The following is an 18,086-nucleotide window of genomic DNA, read 5'->3' on the forward strand; positions in this document are numbered from 1 at the left end:
ATCCGCTTAGAGTAGTAGGCAAAACAAAAAACCGGGGGAAAAAAGGTAGAAAAAAGATATCTGTGTTTCCATGGTCATTATAACTTTATAAAAAATAATTAAGTCCTAAAATCAACTGATTAGTGAGCAGAGAAAATGTATCAAAATATTCAATTAAGCACTGTTTGTCCTTAAACATATTTTATCTGGCTGTCTTATATTGGTACTACATTAAAGGAGGTAAAATTTTGTTTCAGACAAGAACAGCTTTTTGTATGAAAATGTTCTAAATTAAAACCATAATAAGGGTCAATCTGAAGAAAAGACAGACAGTATAATTTACTAGGACTTTTATGTTCAGATAAAAGTTTGAACATAAAAAAAAATTTCAATGTAGTCATGCAAAGGGGTTCTTTTCAATTCCAACAAAGTGGTGGATTATAGGCCTCCCAGGATTCTATCCATTTGGCTCACAGTGTGCTCAGCTACAAATCACAATGGCATTAATCATACGACCCTCAGGAATGTACATTATAATTGTTCCAATTTTGATAAAGTAGCTTTCTTTCGGTTCTGACTGAAATATTTACATAAGAAACAGTACACCATTGTAAACTTCTAAACCAGGACAGAAAAAAAAAAAAACAACAAAAATGCTCTATCAAGTTTGGTTCTGGTTGATTATGATGATTGATATCTTCATTTATTTGCAAATATATATTTTATAATAAAATGCCTTAAAAACATGTAAGATATTTTAAAGTTTGGATAAATAGGATGTTACATTACGAAAAGTATGCTTTCAAGCAAACAGCAAGGTAAAAATATAACTTGGATGATATTCTGAAATTTATTATTAAAATGGACTAATCTATTATGGCCCACACAGGAAGAGTCATTCCGTTTTTCACACAGTTGGCTACCAACAGTTGTTGACTCAGTTAGGCAACTGGTTTTCAGGTCATTTCTTTTCTTAAGCAGCGAAAGTGTGTTCAGATTTACATCTGAGACATTACAACCCAGTAGCTAGATTGTAAACCTAATTCCATGAGCCTCTAGGAACTCACCTCATTTTACTTGAATAACTATGAAAATACAATTTCACACATTTTTCTTTATTATGTGCCTAATTCCAAAGTAATTATTTACCTCTGCACATATTTTTAATTTTCACAGCAATTTAAATCATTAAAACATGATCTTCATTTTATACATTATTTAGGCTCAGAAGATTTGTGTTATTAGGTCACTGTGCAGTGGCTATATGTGTTTAGAACCATTAAGTCCCAAGGCTTTGTAATCATGCTTGGATTATTTGCTAAATGCCAACTATTTCTTCACATAAAGGAAGAAGTGGAGAATCTGAAAATTAAGTGGCTGACCTGAATTCACACAGCAATTCAGGAACGGAACTAATAAAGATACTGTCTCTTGACTTTTTTTTTCCAATCCAGCAAAAATTCAGTTTCTCTTCTGTCGGCTTTCCTTTTTATTGTTCTCAACTGATACTCATTAGGCATCAAATTTAGAGATAGATTCTAAAGTCACAGAGCCAATCAAGCTGTAGAATGATGACTTTATCATACAAGTCATGATTCCTCTTACAGTCCTTTATCTAGTAGACAATGATCATTAGCACCTAAACATGCCTGTTCAAAAGTTTCAACCCACACTTCTAAATGTCCAGGAATGCATGCTTAGCCCCAAATCACAATTCTAAGTAAATTTCTAATCTACAAATTAGAAACTTTGTCGCAAACTTTGGGTTTTACGACAGTCATCAGAAATTTGCACTTCACTTGTGATTTTATCATTCTGTAAATTATTGATTGTTTAGCTCAAAGAAGATTTAACAGTGTAAAAGATTAGAAAATATGACACATGATAGCCAGGTGTTATCTGCTAATAAGACTGTTTAGGGGCTAATAAGGCTATGAAGTTGAAACATGTTGAAAGTAAATGAAGTTATTTAAACCTACACAATGTGATATTTTCCAAACTTTTGATCCTAGAAAGGCTTCTGCTATCTGCCGCTGTACAAAACCTCACAAACTCACCAGTCTTGTACCATACCCCGGGACTTTACTATCCTTAGTGTGCCAAGGAGTTAACAAATACCCATAATATGTGAAGATCTGAGTCCATTCTATGTATTTAATAATGCAGTTGCTGATGATTCTGATGTGAGTAGACAGGTTTAAGGGAAATAATGCTCTAAGGAATTTTCAGGTCAATCAACATGACCTGGTATGACTAGATAGAATCAAATCCCAAAGTGACAATAGTGTGGCTTATAAGGTTTGGGTTCTCATGTATACTCTGCTCTAGAATAATGGTACAGGTCACAGCCAACAAGATATGTCTGGTTTCAGAAAGATGTGTTGTAATTCAGAGTTCAGTCATACCTTATCACGAGATGAAGGTAATAAATTCAACATTTTTCATTTTAATGAATTTTTTCAGACAAGAAGATCCGGAGAAAATAAGCACCATGAAATAAGCATTATCCTCTCCCTCCTTAGTGTTACTCATCAGATTATAATAATATTAAAATATATTTGTATTTAATGTTAAGAAACAATCAGATTAGATAAGTCCCAACATAGCCTTGACTGTTGCATTTTAACACATAATCCATTTTAAATTAAATTCTGATGTGATCTGCATTAGGAATTTAAGTTAATATTTTAAGAATAAAATATTAAATAAAAAATGAATATTTCTGGTTTTGATTTTTATAAAAATGATTAAAGTTTAACTGAAAGAAATTTCAACTGTGTTTCTCGCTGGAAAAAGTGAATAACCATAGATAAAGCAAGGTTCCCATACTTTCTTATATAAGCACCTGTTCAAATGATGATGAACTTAATTATAAAACATGAAACTAATAAAATCTTGAAGAAAAACACACATGAATCTTTAATAACACTAGCGAGGCAAGAAGCTCTTCCTTTCATTCTCTCTCTCCCTGTCTTACTTTTTGTCTCTTTCTTAACCGAAAAGACAAAAAGGACAAGTTAATCTGTGTCTTGTCAAAATGACATACTTTATTTTCTGTGAGAGAACCTGCTATAAGTAACATTGAGGTAAAGCTAAATATCACATATCTGACGAAGAATTATAGATGAAAATATAACGTACATGCAAAACTGTCATCAAAACACAAACAAGTTAGTAAATAGAGTATCTGGCAAGCATTTCAGGAAAGAAGTTATGCAGAAAGCAAATAAAGACATAAAATCATAAAAGCTGTTCTGTGTATTATCTCATTAGAAAAAATATGAAAGTAAGATCCATGATAACATAAGGTACTACTACTACTCGAAGAATTGCTGATGAGATCAAATCAAGTGTTATTGAAGAGAATGTGAAATGGAGCATTCATCCTGAAATTTATTCAACAAGTTTCTTAGAAAACTAAAAAAAAAAACTAATTATATACTGTAGTGCATTTTCCCTTGTTAAAGGAAACTTGAATTCACATTAAAATTCTATACGTTTGTTTGTGATGACTTTGTTCATAATAGCCAAGAACTGAAAATGATCAAGATGTCTTTAAATGAGTGAATTGCTAAACTAAATTTGATAACTCCTTACCACAGAATGTCTCTTAGCCACCGCAAGGTACACACTGTTGATATCACAATAGCTTTAACAGATTTCAAGGCATTTGTAAAGGGGTGAGGTAGAGAGAATGATTATAATACATTTATCAGCAATGTGTGCTGCTGATTGGAAAAACTGGACATCCACAAGCAAAAGATTATCCCCATTCCAAGTCTTACAGAAATCATACTATGCAAATGATTATATCCCATATGATTTCAGTTGTGTATAATTAATGAAATAGCAATATTATATATTATGAGTTCTGATTGTTAAAGCTTAAGTTTAGCAGAGGAGAAGACAACCGGCTAGAGTTGTAACAAGACAACTATGGGTACCTGCTATGCTAAAACATCTTTATCTTGTCTAAAACATCTTTATCTTGTATCATCTTTATCTTGTCTAAAACATCTTTATCTTACATCATTGTTTTATTTGTGCTGGGGCAATAGAGTGCTGTACACGCGTTCCAAAATTTCTTAAAACCACACAAACACAGAAACATTCAAATGACTACTTGGCAATCCAATAAATTTGGATCTTATCCTTAGAGTGCATCCTACTGGTACCCCGGTTGTGATATTGTAATTGAAAATGTCACCATTATGGAATGCAACATGAAGTGCATGTTATTCCTTAAACTCCCACTAAAACTACATCTACCTCAAAAAATGGAGTTTATTTGAAAAAACATCCTCAAAGTGGAATTTTTGACTGTGAAACAGATTATACCTGAAAACCAACGTATTTCATGAGTGTAATTTAAGTGATAGTAAGAAATCACGCATGACATCTTGAAATTTGTAGGAAAATTGATGGGACTAGAAATAAGCCATCCTAAGTAAGGTAATCCAGACTAAGAAAGAAAAACATGGTATGTACTTACTCATAAGTGGGTATTAGATATAAAGCAAAGGCTAACCAGACTCTAATCTACAACCCCTGGGAAGCTAGATGACAAGGAGGACCCTAACAGGGTCTCACATAGAAGGCCCCAGGATAGGGAAATAGTATGATCTCCTGGTAAGCTGAGAAGGTGAGTAAAAAGGAGGGCATGGGGGATGGGAAAATGAGGGCCCCTGATGACCAAATTGCAGGAGGGACAGAGAAGGAGCCCAGTGAAAGAAATATCTTACTAGAGGGAGCCATTATGCAGTTCGGGAGAAACCAGGTGCAAGGTAAATTTCCAGAAATCTACAAGGATGAGCCCAGCTAAGACTCCTAGCAATAGTGAAGAAGGTACCTGAACTGGGCTTCCCCTAGAATCACATTCGTGATCACCTTAAATGTCATTATAGAACCTGCATCCAGTCCTGATGGAAGCAGATATAGAGATCCACAGCCAAGCACTGGGCTGAGCTCCTTGATCTTAGTTGAGTAGACGGATGGACAAGGGATCATATGCACAATGTGAGTGTCAGGATCATGACTGAGAAAAGCACAGAGAAAGCTGACTCAAGCTAGTGACAGCTCACGGGCTCTGGAATGAAAGCTGGTGATCCTGGATGCGACTGAACTAAGACCTATGAATGTGGGTGACAGTTGTGTGGCTTGATCTGCTGAGGGACCCTGACAGTGGGACTAGGACTTATCCTGGGTACATGAACTGGATTTTTAGAGTCTGTTTCCTACGGTGGGATACCATGATCAGCCTTAATAAAGGTGGGGAAGTACTTGATCCTGACTCAACTTGGTATACCAGACTTTGTTGACTCCCCAGTGGAGGCCTTACCTCCTCTGAGGAATGGATGGAGCATGGGATTGTGGGAAGTGGGGGCAGGCAGGAGAAATTGAGGTAGAAGGAACTGGACCTAGTATGTAAAATTAAAAAAAAATAAACAAAAAGTTTAATAAAAGAAATATTTTGCTGAATATATACTAAATTTCAGTAAAAATCCCCAAAATGCATATAGCTCAGTTACATCAAAGCAATCATCATACTCATCCTCAACTGTGGTGCAATGCTTCCTTCCTTGTGCTGCAAATTCCTACTGGTTTCCCGCTGTGCCAGTATCTTTACTATGATCTGTAAAGCTTGTGAGATTGACACACTGGTCTCAAACCATCAGTTATTCTTTATATTAGTTCTATGTTGCTGTCCAACAAACAGCCCCCAAATTAAGCAGCCTGACAAAGCATGTTGCAAATAAAAATTTTGCAAGGTAAGAATTTTGGCACAGCTAGATGGAATTTTTGCTTTGAAGTCTCCCTCACGACATCAAGGTGTCATTGAGTGAGAGTCCTAAGCTTAATGTGTGAAAACTGAGTTTTGACTTTCATGTCCATGCTTCCTTGAAATTGTTGATTCCGTGGAAGCTGTTTGACTGGCAGTCTTGGTTACTCGTCATTGGCTACTAGCAAGAAGCTATCCCTTATTATTTTACCATACAGGCATTTGTAACACATTAACAAGATTACGAAGAGGAAAAGCAAGCAAAAGTCAACGTGCTTTGCAATGCAGGTAGTTATTTGCTTTCCTTCAATATTTCTGAACTTTTGTTGTTAAAGCAAGTTATTCAAAGGGAAGTTAGTACACAGAATTCTAATTAACAAGACATAGGCATTTTTTTTGTGTGCAAAGTAAATCCAATTTATCACCGTGGTCTGCTGGTTACTTACTGTATATCTAATCTAATGTTATAAAGCTGGGTTCTTCTCTTCTACCTCCACCTTCTTTCAGTAAGACTAAGCACCTTCCTTGTTAAGGCTAAGCAGTACAATTCATAGTGAGGAATAGGCTTCCAAGAGCCAGCCAAAGCATTAGGGACAGCCCCTGCTCCCATTATTATGTGTCCTAAAAATAGACCAAGCTACTCAACTGTCACATAGTTGTAGAGGACTTAGGTCAGTCCCATACAGGCTCCCTTGTTCTTGGTTCAGACTCAGTGAGCTTTTATGAGTCAAGTTAGTTGTTTCTGTGAGTTTTCTCGTGATGATCCTGATGCCTCTCATTCCTCCCTCTTTTCAACATTATTCCCCAAGCTTGGCCTAATATTTGACTGTGGGTCTCTGTATCTGTTTCCAACACTTTCTGGATGAAGGCTCTCTGATGCCAATTGGGGATAGTCACCAATCTGGTCACAGGAGATAGCTAGTTCAGACTACATATCCACTATTGCTAGGAATCTTAACTTGGGATCCCCATTGTAAATTAGTGGGAGTTCCCTGTCATCAAGTTTCTATCTGTCCCCCAAAAGCCCCACTGTCCAGTCATCTCTTTCAGTACTCTCCCTGTCCACCCACCCTCCAACCCAATCCCTCAGGTTCCCATCCCCAACCACCCATAGTCCACTCAGAAGATCTCTTTTATTTTCCCTTCCCAGTGAGATTCAGTGAGGGCCTTAGGCACTCCTTGTTTCATGTCCTCTCTGAGTCTGTGGATTGTAGCATGGTTATCCTTTACATTAGAGTTAATATCCAATTATGAGTGACTACATACAATGTTTCTCTTTCTGAGTCTGGGTTACATCACTCAGGTTGATTATATTTTTTTCTACAAGTACACTTTCTCAACTATTTTTATAGCAGCGTTATTTGTAATAACTAGAACAACCTATTGCCACCAGGCAAATAATTGATTTAAAAATGTGGTACATTTACACAATGGAATATTAGTCAGTTGTTAAAAAGCAATGACATCAAGAAATTTGAAGGCAAATGGATGGAACTAGAAAAGCTGACTTTTGTCATCTGGTAGGACACCATCCAGTCCTAGGAACTACAGACAATCTTGAAAATTGTTAGAGATGAGAGCTTGGGAAGGAAATTGATTTCACTGATGAACAATTGGTAAGCTCCCTGTATGTTTAGTTGTGGTCACAGATAGTTAAATTGAGTCAGGTTGCTTTGGAGTAAGGTTGGAAAAGCCAATATAAGTGTGACTGTATCAAAATAGATAAGAAAAATACTTATTGAAAACATTTTTTTAAAAAATAATTCAGTACTTGTATTCATCATTTTGCTCACAAAAGAAAGTTTTGGAATCTCAAATGACGATATCATAATCCTGATATTGTAAATAGTTGAATCCAAGGCAAGAAAAATGAGGCAAAGCATGTTTTTCTGACCATTATGACTATTTGCTTTCCTTCTGGCTTGCATGTTTGTGTGTGTGTCTATGTATATTTCCATGCATAGACATACATTTATGAGTGCACGTGTGTGTATGTGTGTGTGCACGCACATGTATATGGGTGAGCATGCATGTTGAGGATCAAAGTTGGTGTTCAGAATCGTCTTACATCTTTCTCAGTTATCTTCCATCATTATTCCACCATTTTAAATAAGGCAAAGTCTCTCAGTCAAACCTAGGGCTCACCTATATGGCTCATCTCACTTGCCAGCTTGCTCTGGGGAAGCCATAAATCACATTCTGAAGATGAGACATTTCAGGCAGGCCACCAAATAAATCTACCTGAAATTTATATGAATTCTGGGCACCTGAACTCCAGCCCTTTGGTTGAGCTGAGACCGTATTAACCACGTAGTCTTTTCCCCAGCCTCTCACTGTTCCATTTTGTCTTCTGCTGTATCAGATAGGTTGGGAGACAGGCATTCCCCTAGAGACAAATATGCCAATTTCCGTTTTGGCTCCGATCTTACAGAGGCTCTTTAAAACTACAGCTTTGCTCCTTTGCAGTCTGCTGTCCCCGGGTGGCCATAACTGTAATCACAGCCAAGCCTGCCTACAGTCATGAAAGAAATCTCCAGGAGTGGCCAACTAACAACTTTAAAAATACAGGAGTTATAGAGGACGGTCACAAGCAAAAACTAGATAGAGTTGGAAGAAAGAATGAGAAAAGGAGGGGCAATAGAGGGAGACAGAAATAGTTACGTTCAATGATGGTATAGGAGAAAATCCATCCAGAAGTTATGGATGCACCTTAACAGGAAGATGGAGGTTCTTACAAGAATTGTATATATGAAATGAACCTTCTTCTCCTAATTTTAGAGGTATATGATAAAAAGTCATGTATCTTCTAATGATTGAAAACTGATAATCTCTCTTATTATTAAACTACATCCAAAACAACTCAATTATAAAAATAGTTATAAATACTAACAAACTGGTAAGATGAACTCTAATTTTTTTCAGATGAGAGATCTATAAAGTAAGATTTGTACTATTTAGGAGACATGGACATTGAAGTTTAGGGAAATTCAGTCCCTTAAGGCTGTGTAGTTAAAACACGACAGATCCTCTTCTCTTTGGCTTCCCTACCCTTCCCTCTTCCTTTTGTGCCATGAGTACTTACTGTACCTGCATTTCCAACTTAAAATCTATCCTAACCTACTTTGTTGTTTTACTAGTCACCTTATTAGATTTCTATGTTTTTTTTTTTCTGGACTTCAGAGCCTATTTGTATGTACTTAGTATTTAAACTACCAATAATTGTGAGGTAAATTGTGCTTACAAGTGCTGTATACTTATAACGTCCAGCCATTCTGAACAGGCATTACAGAGCTAGTAAAATTCTGTGTCCTTGATAACCAAGAAGGGCTAGAAAACCTGAGAATCGATTGGTTACCTATTTTATTCCTAGTCAAATCTCCCCTAAAATATGATGATTTTATCAGAGAAATTATAAAACCAGGGTTTCCAAGCCCAGCAATGAGTCATTTGGTTAACTCAGAGGTAGTAAGCGTGGCTTGGAGAAGTGTGGATGATACCCCACTGACAGAAGCGGTATAGGACAGTTTGGAAGCTGTACCTAGGCTGCCTGCCTCCTCATTGCTTTTCCTGTCTGCAGTTCATTGTGTTCTGGAAAGTGTTGCTTTTGCAGTACCTAATGAATGATACATCAAGGCCTGCCATGAAACTGTAGGGAGAAACTTTACGGTATGACTCATGAACTGTGCTGAATTACAGATCTTTTCTCATTAGTCTGATTAAAAACCTAAGCTCATTATGGCTCAGGAAGTGATTCGGTTGCAATGCCTTTTGGTTATCTTTCTTTTCTTATTTTCCAGGAGCACATATTTTGGCTAAGAAGTCATTTTCTATTTTAAATGGTTCGAAATTTCAATTCTTAAATGTGCGTTCATTATCATATCGTTCAAACCTGTAAATGTTCTTTCTTTGTGTGTACTTTTATAAGAACTATTTCTTTTAAAACAAAGTGATTTTGATTTTTTTTCTTATTTAGTATTGTAGTATTTTGTTTTCCAGGTGAGAATCTTCCAGACAGTTTTTGGCATGTCTTTGACTTTTGGGAGTAAAAGGTAGCCTTCTTAATTGTGGTGAAAGGATGTTGACTTTGAAATTAAACTTTAGACAGACCTGTAATCTCATCTAGGCCAGGACTTTTAGACTAAAATATGCTAAATCATTGAATGAGATAATTATCAGTGATGGTAGCAGATTTGGCCATGAAGTATGAATTGGCTAATATATTTAAAGCATGTGCAAAACTAGACGCCCAGATGCTGGTTCCTTTTATTTCATTTACAAATATGAAAACTTGAAGATTCTGCATTTTAGACCAAAGAAAGCATGTTTTGATCCAAGAGGACAGTGATGTGATTAGAAAATGCTCTGACTCCAATATGAAGTCCCAAGGATACGTTCACATTGCTCTTGGAATAAATGCATAATTCCAGTCTGTTTGGATACTCACCTTCCTGGACCTGGAGGGAGGGGGGGAGGAACTTGAACTTCCCACAGGGCAGGAAACCCTGACTGCTCTTAGGGATGGAAAGGGAGGAGGAGGGGGGAGGAGTAGGAGGGTGTTGGGAGGAGGTGCGGAAATGGAAACTTTCATAATTTAATAAACTTTGAAAAAAAAAGAACTCAAGTTTACCCTGTTAGTGAGGAATTATAGTACCATTTGTAGAACTTTTGGACTATTTTCAGCCGCTACCTCTGCATAATTTCACTTTCATAGTTCTTCTATCATCTCACATTCCAGCTGGACTACAGTCGCATAACTTGTAATTCTAGGGAGTGTTATGTGGGCTATGTAGACTTCTATGGTGCCTTCACCATCTTAATATTATGAATTAATATTAATTAATTAATAATTCTAATTCTAATGAATTAATATTAATCTTAATATTATGAATTCACAATGAAACATATAACAGAAAAACAACAAAAAAGAACTAGGATTTACCCACTTCTTGTTGGTACCATATCTAACACTGGATAATTCATATGGAAGTTTGTTTGAATGTACACTTCTAGAAATAGAAAGTTCAAGAACTTGCAAGAACCATGAGCTTCTTCAACTCAGAAAAGGAATGGGAAGAGAAGGGGAAATAGCCTGGGTGTGTTCTAAAATACAAATCATGGCTTTGCTAAAATGCTGCTTGCTCTCCATGAGATTAACTTAATCCTACACAGTGAGGACTCAGCTCTGAAAGTTTATGAGTGAGTTGCTTAAGGGGAAGGACCACACTACTCTACAACTTTCATCGTTACCACTTTCTAACATTGACAAAACTGAGGGCAAGTCACAAAAACCTAGGCACACTCAAAATAGTATAGTTACTTTTCTTAAAATTACTATTGATTGGATTGCTTATAGGGTATGGTATGGAAAATACATATTATTGTTTTGTTTTGTGTGTCATTGGCATGATTCAGAAGTCTTCCAAACTCAAGAATGAAAGGAAATTAAGAGAATGACAATGATTTTTGACTCTCTCAGTCCTAACTTCCTTAAATTGTCAGAGTATTTGTGAAAGACAACAGGAGGAGGAGTTAAAGGTTAATAGTTAGAAACAGTTTCTTAGAAACTCTAATCTTATATATTATTTGAAATCAGGACTTTTGTCAACTGCTACCTCAGAGCTCAGAATTTTTATGTCTTTGAAAATACATACTTATCTACCAGGACAGTAGCTTTACAGAAAACAAAAAAAAAATGTTGTACTTCCTTCATGAAAGTTATTTCTTAAACAAAACAAAACAAAAAAGAGAAATGTTTAGTGATCTACAGGCTATTTTGCAAGTCACTATTAGACTTGGTAATAGAAATATTTATCCTAGTATGCGTACATTCCTCTACTGTCAGTGAAAGTTTAAAATGAAAAACCTGGTCAAAAGTGTGTTAGAATAATTCATTCTCATTTAAGAAGCACTATTTTTATCAAATAGCATTGCTGGAAATGTATGCAAAGACTGAAAAAGTGCCCCAAACCAGGCTTGAAAATAGGTATTTGAATTAAGCAACATGTGCATTAACCAATAGGCAGAAAAACAAATAGGATCATATCTGCTCAATAGTAGTCTAGACTCAGGTCAAAAACATAAAATTAATCTCTATGTAGTTACTAAACTGATTCTGCATCTTATTAAATGGAAAAAGAGGGTGTCCATATAGTTTGTCCTCAATCAACACTACAGAGAAAGTAAGTATCGAAAGTTTATACATATAAATGGAAACAGTATTTTGTTAGTAAGAGAAGATAATGGATTTTTTAAGTTTTTCTCCTCTTTATTACTATGGGAATGGTAGCAATTGAATGATTATTATGTTGAGTAATTATAATATATAATTTAACAAATATGAATGTGGAAAAAATACTTTAAAAGTCTCAGTGAGACACATCAGATAGCATGGTTGGCATTAATTTGCTCACCAAACATATAAAATGACAAGTTGTGATTAGGCATTGAGGTACTAGCCAATGACACGCTATTTTTCAAATAAATTTCTATGTCAACCAAGTGTAGTAAGAGAGACAGTTATTGATCAAACTGTTATATGAATAAATATGAATTATAACATACAAATCAAAGGACTTCAGTGATATTGGATTATATTATAGCAGATCACGACCTAGATCACAACTTCAGAAAAATCTTGTTTTCTACAATGAAAATTTTATATAAACTTTAAAATTTAGGTAGTAATTAAATGGATAAAAATGGAGGAAGCAAATTGCCCACAGTGAGCCTCTATGGCAGGAGACAGACACATTAATATAATAAAATGGTTAATAGATTATCAGTGCTGTTAAATCATAATCAATGGATAAATTATGCTAACAGCTAGGAGCAGTAGAGGTCAAATGCATGACCTTTAAGTTTATGTTTGAGGTTCTGAGAATAAAAGGAAACTTTCAATTCCAAAAACATAGCAGAAACCTGATGCATCAAATTATAATGTATGGAAGATCATTCTGGTACCAGTACAGAGAATGATGTTAAACAAGACTGTATTTACAGAAATCACTCAGACAAATATCAAAGTATTCTTTTTGTTCCTTTGTTTGACATTTTAACAATCTGTTATTTCTTACATGTTCTGGAGTTGAGTATTCCTCACATAATAGTGATGTTCTTTATGGTCATTTCTCTTCTTAACACACTTAAAGTGATAGACTGCTGAACATCCCTAGGACGACTTCCAACAAACGACCAGTTTAAATATCCAGAAATGTATGGTATGGCATTAGATTCCTGTGGAAGATGGGTAGTTAGTGCTGCATAGAAAACATATCCATTTGGTAACTTTTATGACAGGGATGGCCATTCAGAGATCTGTCATTGTAATAGCAACAAATTTCTAAAAGTTCTAACTTTTTAAAGAAATGCAGAGACCAACAGAAGCCCCCAAATTAATAGGAGGATTTTTGTTCCTATGTTTCATTATTCTTGAAGAGGCTACTTTTCCTGATACGTTACAATGTATTTTCATAGATGTATTCTTTAAGAAAGGGTAACTTCATTCAAAACATTCTTTTTCCTAAATATTCTCAGTATGCTTCCCTTTAGTTGATTTCTCTCATGTCTACTGGTCAAGAAAATGGTACTTTCAAATCAATTCATTTTCCAACATTTTCATAATAAGTTAATCATCAGAGAAGTAGGCTATCAGTATTGATGTGAAGATTATTGTTTATAAACACTAATATACCAATCCAAAATGTGATTGCTAACGTTCATTATTTTGAATAAACTTAGAATCATCTATGAGATACACCTCTACATGTAATTGAGGAGTGAAGTAATTGAGAAAGTCCCAGAGTGTAATTGAGGAAAGAAGAACACTACTTCCATATGGTTCGCATAATTCTGTAGCCTAAGGCCACATTCTGAATAAAAAGGGAAATGGAAGAAAGCAACCTAAGCACCATTGCTTTTTGCTTTTTTAGTAGAGATCCAACATGAACAACTGCTTCAAGCACTTGATGTCATACCATACTTTCCAAGACGGACTACACCCACAAATTGTGAAACCCTTCCTTTGAAAAGAGTTGCTTCCTACAAATACTTAGCATTAACTATTACCGATGGTCTTGACCAAAAATCAAGTTTGGGATTTTTCGATATCCAGTTGCTCGGAAATAAAGAAAGAACTGAAGATAAAGGTTGCAAGAAAACTGCAGGAGATAATCCACTGACGGTTTCATCTTGTTCTGCATTTAACTAGTTATAGATAACAAGTACTTTTATCATGACAGTATGACTTGTCAAACTACAAAGGGGGGAAATTTTTGATCTCAATAAATGCTACTATGTATTTTAATACATCCAAAATACAAAATGATAATGCATGTTTAAGTATGATGTCTGTGTTGGCACCTTTCTTGCTGTTATTTTTTTACTTCCTCATTCAGAACTCCGCAATCTTTTCTCCAAGAATTTCTAGGTTGACTCCATAAACTCTGCCCAGGAATAGCACCTTGGGCAAGATGCTGTACTTTCCATATACAGTCAATAATTTTTGTCTGTTTCCTGAAAAGTCATATTTTCCAGGTTAGACAATAGAAACATTCTCCCAAAACTCATAGCAATGTAACATTTAAAAAATTCTAAGTAGTGAGGAATACAGCTGGAGCACAAAAGGATGTTGAAAATGATGATGGCATCATAGGTTAAGGAAATTTAAGGGATACACATAGGTTAAGGAAATTGAAGTTCTACTTCAGCAATGAACAACAGCAACAAAAGCAGGCAGAATGCTTCTCCAAATTGAGGGGAGAAAAATCAAAATTCATATCAAACACCAGGGTGTTTTCTCTTTCATCTGCCACATGCCATCCATTCCTGTCTTGAGCTGCACACTATCTATCTGGCAGGCAATATTTTTGCTCACAAAGAAGAACAGGTGCAGTGCCTCATCCCACAAGGAGGGCAAAGATTAATGAAGTGTGTTTGTAAATACTAGAAATATAAGAGGTACAAGTCAGCCTTAAAATAATACTTTAATTAACACTGATATGATGTATTAGTTAACTCTCTGTAGAACATACAGATTCTTTTATCTATATTCTTCTTATTAGCAGCTGTTCAGCTACACCAACAAATGTTATTCTTTGTGGGATAGCAACAATTGCAGAGCCATAAGAACACAAACAACATCAGTGTTTCACTTGACTGATAGAATATTGTCAATGAAGATAGAACATAAAATATTTTAAGTGTAAATACATTTAAGTTACGAACACCTTCCATTGTACCAGTATTTCTCCATTTGTACTCCAGAAGACAGCAACTTCCATAACCATCTTTAATGCTTTAATACCATCTTTATTTAAGTTCTTATGATTCTACTGTAAAACAAATTTCTTTAACTTTATTATTTCTCATTTTTTTCCAAAGGCAAGGTCAAATTCCGCCAAATATTCAAATATTTTCCTATGTTGACTTCTTTATTATGCTTCTATTGGTTTATTCCTATCCTTGTATTTCTTAAACTCTTTATTTTTTTTCTTAAACTCTTTAAATGGCTGATCAGATGTCTATGAAAATTTCACTAGAATAAGTCATTGAGGTTGAGAGTACAAGACTCTATTTTTGTATATTTAGAGTCTAGCACAATTGTTGATATCTGACAATCCATCAAAATCATATTTGCATCATGAATAAACAGAAAATCATTTAAAAATTGTATATAAATTAATATATTTTATATGAGTCAGTATTGCTTTATATTATGTAAAGCAAACAATACAAAAATTATGAAAGTAATAAGTCTAAAAATATATCTCTTCTAATACTTAAGTCAGAAAGTTAGTTTACCAGGGACTATATATATAAAACTATAGTCTTTTCTGCATAGTCAGGCAATAAGTACTCATTCCACTTTGTTTATCATGACAAATTGCTGTGACTATGCAATGAATAAAATTTCTGCTAAATGTCATGATTAATCAATAAGAAAACAGGGCCAGATGTCAGAAAATGGATTTGCTCTCTCAGCAGATATACGAGTATGTCATGCTTTAAAATATGCTGCTGTCTCTTCCTGGGGGTCCTATTCTATCAGTTATTTCCTAACATTACTGGCTTTAAGTATTCTCAAACAGACCAGCTATGGCAGCTTATATCTGTATCAGGTCAACTATGTTAAGTATTAATTATTTAGGCCTGTTTTTAACCCACTGTGGTCATGAAATTTTTTAAAGTTTATTTGATTTGTGTGTGTGTGCCCATGAGAGAGAGAGACAGGGAGAGAGAGAAAGAAAGATAGAGAGAGAGAGAGAGAGAGAGAGAGAGAGAGAGAGAGAGAGAGAGAGGAGAGTTTGTGTATATAAGTGCGGGTTCTTGCTAAGACAAAACTAAGGATGCACATAGCCTGGGTCTCAGTTACAGGTAGCTGTGAATTACACAGTATGGGTTTGGGGAACCAAATTCAGTCCTCTGGAAGTTCATATATTTATGTGGAGGTATGTGTGGGTACATTTGAATGCCAGGTATTACAGCAGCCAGACAATCCCTTGAAGATGGAGTTACAGGTATTGTGAACAACTTGACAAGGGAACTGGGAACTGAAATAAGGTCTTGTAAACAAACCAACAAACAGAAAACAATATGTGCTCTTAACTTCTGAGCCATTCTTCATGAAATGTTTCTAAAATTTTTCTTTGGTTCCTTTCTTTCCTTTTTGGAGTATATCTCTTTTAATCCCTCATCATATGTGTGTGTGTGTGTGTGTGTGTGTGTGTGTGTGTGTGTGTGTGTTTAGGTGTGTGCACATGTAAGTGGTTGTGTGTGTGTATGTGTAAGTGAAGGCCAGAGTTTATTGTTGAATTTTTCTCTAAGTCCCCCTTAGCATTATTTTTTGTCTTGAGACAAGGACTCTCACTGAACCTGGAGGTCACCCATTCAGCAAAGCTCACTGGACACTAGACCTTAGTGATCCATGACATTGCCCCTTCCCAGCGCTAGGGTGATAGATGTAAGCCTTATTGCCTGATATTTAACTTAGATTCTCATGCTTGAGTAGCAAACTCTAGTAAATCCTTTATCCGCCCAGCTATGTCCATTTCTTTACTATTTACTTGTCCCTCCAGAGCAGCTAACACATTGCAGATCATCTCTAAACATTTGCAGAATTAAAATGAGTACATTTTTTTAAAATATGCATTGGCTCTGGGTTATGATCATGTTTACTTTCCACGGTGATTGTGTTTTAGTGGAAGTATTTTCTTGTCATTGAGAGTAAATTCATTTTATCACTCAACTAGGAACATGGGAAAGGTTTCTATTGTTTTGTCTGGATTCCGGTGTGCATCCTCTCTATGTCATCCTTGAATGGCACTCACAAGATATTTGATGTTCTCATTCTGCTGTATTAATTTGTCCTGGGAAGATGTGACTATCCATCTACTCAGTCCAGACAGGGCATTGATCACAGGTTGGAGTTATGTATCTGCCGAAGACTAACTTTGTGAACTAATGTGTTTATTTGGATTACGTGTAAAAGTATTGAAGAGGAACATGGATGACTCAGACACAGCTGTATCACCCAAAAGCCCACCCCAGCATGAGTGTTGACTCATGAAAGCTGTATCACTGGAGCTCCCTGTATGACTTGCAGGTGGCTCAACAGGTCATAGTGTTTCCCTTCACCATCAATGGTTAGCTGCTTCTGCAATCTCTGGGAGAGGCCTTGTGCTAGAAGTGTAATTTAGTCTTATAAATATTACTTTTCATGGACTCAGAGATCTACTTACTTCCTTAATCTCATGGTCCTCTCTCTCTCTCCCTCCTTCTAGGAAGTAGTATCTCAACTCAGTTCAGAGAAAATCACTACGCTATATTCCGTCCCTTTCTCTGGCTCTTAAGTTATTTCCATCATGTCTTCAATGATGTTCCCTGAGCTTGGAGGGGATGATTTAGTTGTCCATCTGTAGCTAGGCGATGGGCCACTATGTCATATCAGCAGTTACTTTTCATCAGGAATGTTGTCAGTGGTTATGATTCTCTCTCGTACACTTTCCACTGTAAAATGGAAGTTTCTTTCCATGACTGCCTGAGACTAACAGAAAGTCACCTAAGGACATAAACACAAATGTTTAAGAAGGCAGTTTGACAAATGTATCACATCCCTCTAACCAACTATAGCGATTGTAATAATTGTCTTCCCATTGCTACCTATATATATATATATATATATATATATATATATATATATATATATATATATATATATATCTTAAGACACAAGCTTCTGCTCTGGCCAAAAGGACCACATGTAAGCTCTTTCCTCTGGGCGTGTATTTAATGGGCCTGAAATACAACTGAAAAGCTTGTTTGTTTCATGCTT

This window comes from Myodes glareolus, chromosome 10 (assembly GCF_982192425.1).
Source record: "Myodes glareolus chromosome 10, mMyoGla1.1, whole genome shotgun sequence".
Taxonomy (NCBI): Eukaryota; Metazoa; Chordata; class Mammalia; order Rodentia; family Cricetidae; genus Myodes; species Myodes glareolus.